Genomic DNA, 8,629 nt, shown 5'->3' on the forward strand with positions numbered 1-8,629 from the left:
GAATCAATTAAAAATGAGAAAAAACGTTGTAAGCAATGCATTTTTAGGCCCATATTGACAGCATAAAAGGGACTCCCTTCGATCGTCCCGATAACAGAAACTCTTAACAAACCAATACCATGGCAAAACTATCAACTCACATTTATTGGAAGTGTAAGGGCCAAAGGTGGCCCCCTGTTAATCACCCAAGGGGTGGGCCCGAAAAAACGTGTGAGAAGGGCAGGTTTCCCTTAGTTTTTGTTCAACAGTTCGTTTAGATTAGAACTACTCTAATAATAAATGGTGTCCACTTCACAAACTGATTGCATGCCTATAAATGTTTGTTACTTGCAATTTGCATGCCTATAAATATTTCTTTTGCGAACATGAGAAAAAAAGTATAAATGTTTTCATTCATTTATATAAACTGATTGCTTCACTTTTGGTGGCATTTAAACCATAGAATGGAAATTAGTGATTTTTTAACCAAAATATTTTTATACCAGAGTTGAGATGGTGGAGGAAATTGGAAAAGATACATGATCAAAGTTGAGCAATGGATCATCCAAAGTTGAGAAAAGATACATTTAGGTTAATACATTTTGGTCCGTCGGTGGTTATTTTTTGTAAAAAATAACATGCTCAAATCATGCTTCGAGAAGTTGATTGCTTCCCCTGAAGATGAAGATCTGGACTTCTCGGTATTATTAAAGCGCAAGCGTATTCCTCCTGCAGTCGTCATTATGAATTGGGCATTTTTATACAATTTTATTTCCACCAGATGTATGTTAAGAGATAGAGGTATACAGGTCCAGTCTGTAAATGCTGGGAAGAATACCCAATTGGGCTTCTTAGATTTCATTACATAATTTTTTTTTTCCTTTTTAATTGAATGCATTGCATGGCTTTTCCTTAAAAATTATATTGGTAAAATGAATACTTAATTTTTATTTTTTTAGAAAGGATCGCCACAGAGGGCTTTTATTACGAAAAGTAACAGTGTTTACAAAGAGCTGGTTGAGAGCCTAACAATAAGCTGAGTCCCAACACCCTTCTATGCGAAGAAATAGAAAAATACCTAACCTAGAAAGAGGGTCTTTGCTGGCTAAACAATTCTTCAGTCTCTTCAGGAAGGCTATGGTATCCTCACTGAGTTCATCCAATGTGGAGAAAGCCAAGATAGCAAAACCGTAGCCATGGCTACTGCACTTGTAAAGGCACTTGTTGCGTTCACGGAGGATGGCTGAGGAAATAGCCAGACCAGGTGTAAGATTTCGTGTCTTGCTGTTGGTGAATGGAGAGACACCGATCACGTCAAAACATGCATCTTTTCCGTTTTCCCAATTGCACTCGAGTGCTTGTTGGCTCCCCGCCCCGAGTGGTGAATGATAAGCCAGATTACCTCTTCATGCCCGTGTCGTGCCCAAATTGGTTCTTATATTGCCTATTTACCGAGAAGATATCGATAGTGCCCCCGTTCGTTGCTTAATCTTACCTATCGTTGGTAAGATAGATCTTTCGCGCACAGCATGCCCGCTTCAAACAACTTGTTCCTGGTGTTCGTGCTCGCCTGGTCTTAAAAGCTTGGCTGGCTTGTTGTACTAGAGACGATCGTTTCTTAATGGACAATACGTTTTGGCGTATGAGTGGTGTTTGGTCTTAGGTGTTGGTTGGCTCCCCGTTCACCGCGGCGACAACAAGCCCGACTACCTCTTCATCTTCTTCTCTGAGTCGTCTTAGAGAAAGACTCGTTTGGTTCCTGTGCCTATCTTCCGAAAAGGTATCGATTATTGTCCCTTGAAACGGTGAACATGTGAAATCATCCTAGCATATTATGAAGGGAGGGACTCCCTCCTGTATTTATGCATGCAACATGAACATGAAAGGGGGGACTCCTCCCTGTAGCCCAGCAAGCCCTGGGCATGGATATAGTCGGTATGGTATTTTAACGGTCGCGAATGCGTAACCCTACTAAAACAGTGTGCCCACTCCTTGTTCCACCCGCGGCACAGAATATGCCAAGGATTTACTACTGCCTCTGTACAGGTTGCTCAGGTAAGCAAGCCGGCGTAGAAACTTAGCCATATTTTGGAGATAAGATCTTCACGAGATATTATCTCTGCCCTGTCTGGTACTTTCTAGTGGAAAAAGGGCTTCGGTTATCGGTTATCGGATGTCAGCTAGCCACAACGCAGTGTTATATAAATAGGTATACAATTTGGATAAATGCAAAGGTTATTGAGATAAAGTATAACACGACATAATACAAAACAGAAGAGAATTGTCTAAACTAACTTTGACTGTACGTTGAATTAGTTTTTCATCCCCCTCAAGCCTGACACAAGGGAATTCTATGTGAGAGCTTGCTAGTTAAGAACATAAACTGAGAACCCAGCAATCCTTTGGTAGCAATCTGATCATGCGAGCGGATATAAAGAATAATTAAGGCCTCTTGGCAACACGCTCGGGTACAAAGTGATAATCTATATGAACATGTTTAGAGCACGAGTGTTGAATTGGAGTTCGATGATTGTCGCGTTCGCTATTTATGGGCTTGCGGAAGAAGCATTGGAGGTGTTTAGAAGAATGATGGAAGCAAATGTGACGCTGAACCATGTGACTTCTATTGATGTTTTATCCGCTTGTACCCATAGCGGACTAGTATCAGTAGGCCAAAGGTACTGGTCAAGCATGCTCGAACACAAGATTGAGGCGAAAATGAGCATTATGGTTGCATAGTTGATCTACTTTGCCGAGCTGAACTTAAAAGAGGCATGTAAGTTTGTTGAAGACATGCCAATCAAACCAAATTCAATCATTTGGAGAACATTGTTTCTTGGTTGTATGAGAAAAGGCATTTCCGCTTTTTTTTTTCTAATATACTACCTAATTCAAAAAAATAAAAAAATAAAAAATAAAATAAAAGATGGAGTAGTTCCCATCTTCATCCTTAGTGTCTTTGCTACATGTTTCATGGAAGCTTAGGTGAAATTTATCCTAGACAGCATCCTGGTAAAGTATTGTAAAACGAACCAAATCTATCGGTCGTACCAATCGCATCCCGTTTACCTAAGCCATTGGAGTCTAATCTGAGTAATAAATGAAATGAGAATATCTACCCAAAATCTCCATAGTTTCGGCCTGAACTTCAGCAAGAAATTCATGTTCAATACTTGCAATTTGCATTCAAGAAAATGTATCATTTGTGAGCATCAAAGAAGGCTGGCAAAGGTTGAACGTTTCATTTATCTATAAATTGCAAATTTGCAATTGCTCCACGCTCCACATTCAGTGGCATTTCATTGTTAACAATCAATAGAAATATAGGATTGCTCAAATATATTACTGATGTTCTACAATCTACATTTTCCGATTAGTTATTTTAAGATCCAAGAACTTCAAGAACTGAGATGATGGAGGAAATTGCTAGGTAAAGCTAATTTAATACCAAGATTTTGAAAGCAACTCCATAGCACCCCTTCGAAGGTGATGTGTTACGAATTTGGTTGGGGGTGTATATTAAGAAATGATGGAAGTTTTGTATTATATAAAATTTGGTCACCAAAAATATAATGGTACCCCATATTAATATTTTTTTTTCCTTCACAAAAGGAGGTTTCCCCCAATATATTGATAGAAAAGGATCGTACCCTCCATACTACTACATCTTCATTCCAGTTTTGAATGTTTAGATAACTTAGGATAGCCCATAAGTTACTATCATTCCATACATGTTTAATTGCATACTTATTATAAAACACAGCTATTTTTGCTACCCAGATGATACTAGTTCTCGTAACTAAATTAAAGTCCTGAACTAGAAAATTTATCTCAAAGTTAGTTTTATTTTTAAAGTCTGCACTGATCTCGTATCGTTGTTGTCTTCCTTTTGTGTACTTTCCAATAAGCAATAATAGAGTCGGTTGGGAATCGCTCCTAAACGAAATGATATGACCACTCCACTGTGTTGCCCATCTGAAAGCTGCTTCAGCTCCCACTTCCTTTAGTTCTTCTCTGGTTGAACAATCAGCGTACAGACCCCTGGCTTCTCTGGTGTTACCTACATAGTTACAAAGAGTTAGTCCAACAGCTGCTTCTGCAGTGGAGTCCATCATAGTCAAGGAAATATTTATTTTCAGACACAGGTTCTTATTTTGGTCTTTTGTTTGTTGAGTAATAATCTGAAGAGCCTCATTATTGTTTGGGTTATAATAGAGTGACTGCATTACGCTGTAACCTTGTTTATGAACTGTCATATAAGCATTAATGAACTTGATTATGTTGTTCACCGTAAGTGCACTATTTTGAGGTTTTTTCTTGAAAGTAATGTCACACCTTGCTTTCCAAATATGCCAAATGATAATACTGCATTTCACATGCCAATCTATTCCATAGTCCTCTCTATCAGGGTTTTCAAAATAGTCATTTAACCATTCATGAAATGTTGTAGTTCCATTTGTAACAAATTGTTTATCAAAATTAAAATGCATCCAAACCTGTGTATCATAGTTGCAGTCCAAGAAAAGGTGTGTTAGAGTCTCTTGTCCCTCGTCACAGAGATTACAAGTTGTGTGTATACCTGGTGTGATAGCGGCTACTCTCATACTATTGGGGAGAATTGCATGAGCAGCTTTTCAAATAAAGTTTTTCACAGAGGGAGTTGTATCTATGCTCCATATCCTATTCCAATTCTGATATGTATTTCCCGAATTGTTAATCTTGTTATATAGAAATTTCACAGAGAAAATACCTTTTTTATTTAGAGTTCAGTGAGCCGTATCTTCCTTTTCAACATCAGGTAATTTTATTTTCTTTATCTTTTCTACAAAATACATGGCCAGCTTTTCTAAGTTCCAAGTATAGTTTATAGTGATCAAGTCACTAACTTTTATTAGGCCATCATTTCCCAATTGAGGTTTATGGATTGGTGGCACTGTATCTGGGATCCAATAGTCATCTCATATATCAACAGTAGCTCCATTTCCAATATTCCAGAAACAATATTTCTTTAATCGTGTTATTCCGGATAGCACTCCTTTCCAGATCCAGCTATCTTTCTTATTTGGGGTTTCATTGATGTGAAGTACATCACAATCCGGGTAATACTTAGTTTTGAGGATGGCGAATCCAGATTCTCTTTTAAATTCCATATTAATAGTTTTGATCATCTTATAAGCAGCATGCATCTGGTATACAACAAAAATATCTTATGTAATGTTGATAAGCAGTAAAAATGAAGTTGAGATTGTTTATTCTTTGATTCTGCCCCTTTCCCAAAAGAAATTTTTTTGAAAATGAAATGGAAAAAACATTTTCTGAATTTACCTCTATTCCAACAAAAAAAAAATTGATAAGTAGAATAGGGATCCCTACTGACAACAATAATGTCATCAACACAGGTGCATGTAGAGTTATAAATTCATATTTGTACTAGGTACCCTTACAGCCGGGTTAAACCTGATCTAACCCGTTTAATCGGCGTATGGCCATTTTACGTTTGTATAGTAGTCTCAGATTTGGTGATCAGCAAACACATGAAATATTTCACTTGGAAGAGGAGATATATAATTGATGTTATGGCATATTATAGAAAACAATGGCATATTAAAGAAAACAAAAATGATCGAAAATTTGCGTGAACTATTATAATTCTGCTATGATATGGGATGGCCACGTTCGACTACATGCCTTACTCCCTCTCTCAGAAAACTTGCATGGGACGTACTAGTATACAAGTACTAATTAGTACGGGTTAATGCTAATTAGTATGAGCGGAAAACTAAGCAGCAGAGCAGAGAGTTGGTTTCATTTCTTGTCATTCCAATTCTGTTCGAATATACATCATACATGTATATATAGGCTTTTCAAATGAAGATGAACATGCCACGTGTATGTTGACGTGTCATTGCAAGGTCAAGTTTAGATTAACTTAACCAAGTGAATCTTATCACAATTAATCAATATTTATCCTCTCAAACGATCTCGTGGTCAGCCACACTTTCAAATGCCAACAATATATTACACTCCCCTTGGATGACCACGGTTACTATAGTAAAGTTAGATTTAGAGTGATGACGGACATCACGAATATTCTCCATCCTTAGAAAAAAAACCATTTAGAGTGAGTTTGTTCGCCGCTATGAGATACTTCCTCCGTCAGGATTGTACCAAGAAAACCACTTGGACAAAACCTAAACGCCTTTTAAGAAACTTTATGGATATACTCTTCTTTGTTGATCATTGTTCTAAGATTGTTATCTCATTAAAAACCTCGTCAGAAAAACCCAGAGGGAAAAAACCTGAACGTAGGAAAACATGAGTTCTCGGAACTATGATAAATCCGTAGATGTTGTCTCGTTAAAACCTTGCTCGGAAAAACCCATAGGGACAAAAACCAGGACAAAGGAAAAATAGTACAACATGTCGAACTGCGGATATTGGACTCGCATTCCTCATTAAAACCTTGACAAAGAAAACCCAGTGGGATAAAACCTTGACTAAGGAAAAAGAGTACACGACGTAATGTCCAACAATCCCAATGTCCATAGTCTTTTATGGATTTACTCCCCCTGATGAGAAGCCTTCTCAGTTGATCATTTTTTTTGATAATACTGCTGAGAGATCATGAACCATCTTGTAATGTCTTCATTCATTTCTTTTACCTAAGAAAACTTGGTTTGATCTTCTTCTGTATAATTTCTAATGATCATCTGGTTGTATCAGCTTTTATTCTCCACTAGCTTTGTCTGAACAATCATAATCGATCGGAGGATAAACAAGTGTCCTTTATTACCAGACCTTTAGTTAGGAAAATATTTAGCTTCTTTAACAAACCTGCCAAAAATCAAAACTTAAAACAACCCGATTAGCTTTTCTCTGTGGGTGACATCCAGCGATCTTTTATGTAAAAGATCTAGCTTAATGGTACCACGAAGATGAAGAAGTTTTCTTCGGACCAATGTATCGATATTAGTGCTGGAAAGAACCAGACTTTCATTTTAAATCCAATATTATTCGTACATAGCATATTTCAGCTAATGTACCATTTCCACATCTCTTTTGTAATACAAACCACAGAGTGATACATCTCTCTTGTTGAGATGCAAATCGATCAATCTTGTAAGTAAGAGATTGAATGACTGCAATTATGCCAATTTATCCATTTAAACATTTTTAAACCTTGAAGGTTGACAAAATTGATGGACTGTTAGCTACAATGTTCAGACTGCAATCTGGTTTTACCGAGATTCTCATCCCCAACTTCTTCTTTAAGCATTTTTGTGCTTTGGAGAATTCTTCAGAAGTTCCAACAAAATACATGTTGTATTCATCAAATCTAGTGAATGCACAGTATATGGTCACATAAGATGGTTCACATATCCCTGAATAATATAAGCATTCACTCAGATGATTGACCACTTTCGTCCTTATTGAGCGAATGTATATGACGTGGTAATTTCAACTGATAGGTAAAACCCTTCAGGAATTTGTATGCAGTTATCTGTATCTAGTCTTTCATACAGATTTGCAGTAACCACGTCCATTAGATGCACGTCGATCCCTTAAAAGACTACCATACAAATACCAACACTAGTACAAAAATGTCCTTTGGTCACAGTATTTTACCGTGTCCATATGTCTATGGTCACGGTAATTCATTTTTGGTAAACCGTGACTAAAGCCTGCGAGGCCAAAAGTCCAACATTTGGTCACGGTTACTTTCGTGGCTACATGTCAAGTCCACCGTGACCAAAACTTCAATGGTCACGGGTTTTTGTTGTACACCGTGACGAGTTGGCTCTTTAGTTACAGGATGCTGAAATACACCGTGACCAAAGTTGATCAATGGACACGAATTGCTTATTAAAATATTTAATATCCAAACTATCTAAAATACTTGGATGTATAGGCACATCTTTATGCCTTGCAAAAAATAAAGTGGAGCAATGGTGAAATAATCTTAATTAAAATTCTAACATGGCATTGAATCCGACAATATCTTACAAAATCAACATAGTTTACATTTATCTTGATTATGGATTCTACTAGAGTTGATAACAGCGACATATCAATATAATTAGCAAGTATCAAAACATATAAAAGCATTCGCATAGCAGAGTACGAAGCTCCAACAAATTTTCGGAAGCACAACTGCACTTCCTTTGCGTGCCTAATCCAAGTCTTGTTTACTGAAGATGCATGTGAACACTCACACTGCAAGAGCTCCTCCAAACTCTGCGTCTAGGATGTCGCTTGGCTGCAAAAGATAAAAGTAAAACAAATTTATTAGTAAAGATACAACACACGATCTTATCTTACATAATTCACATTGTGTTAGTGACAGAGACATCCGAACACCAAAAATTAAAAATAGGGAAATAACAGAAAAATATCCTTAATTTATATTGCAATTCAAACAATTTATACAGAACGTGCAAGTTTTTAGTCTCAAGTCACAAAGTAAGACTCCGAAAGTATTTCTGGAGCTTTATGTTCCTCCATTATTCCAAGTGCCACAACTTCCCATCTACAAATGAAGTCAGATGATTAGCCTGTGAGATGGCGGAAAAGCATTTGAAGATCAACCTAGAAAAAAAAGGAAATATCTAGCAGGAAAATAGAGACCAGATTTCCAGTACAACACAAAACA

Source organism: Papaver somniferum, unplaced genomic scaffold (genome assembly GCF_003573695.1).
Source record: "Papaver somniferum cultivar HN1 unplaced genomic scaffold, ASM357369v1 unplaced-scaffold_80, whole genome shotgun sequence".
NCBI lineage: Eukaryota > Viridiplantae > Streptophyta > Magnoliopsida > Ranunculales > Papaveraceae > Papaver > Papaver somniferum.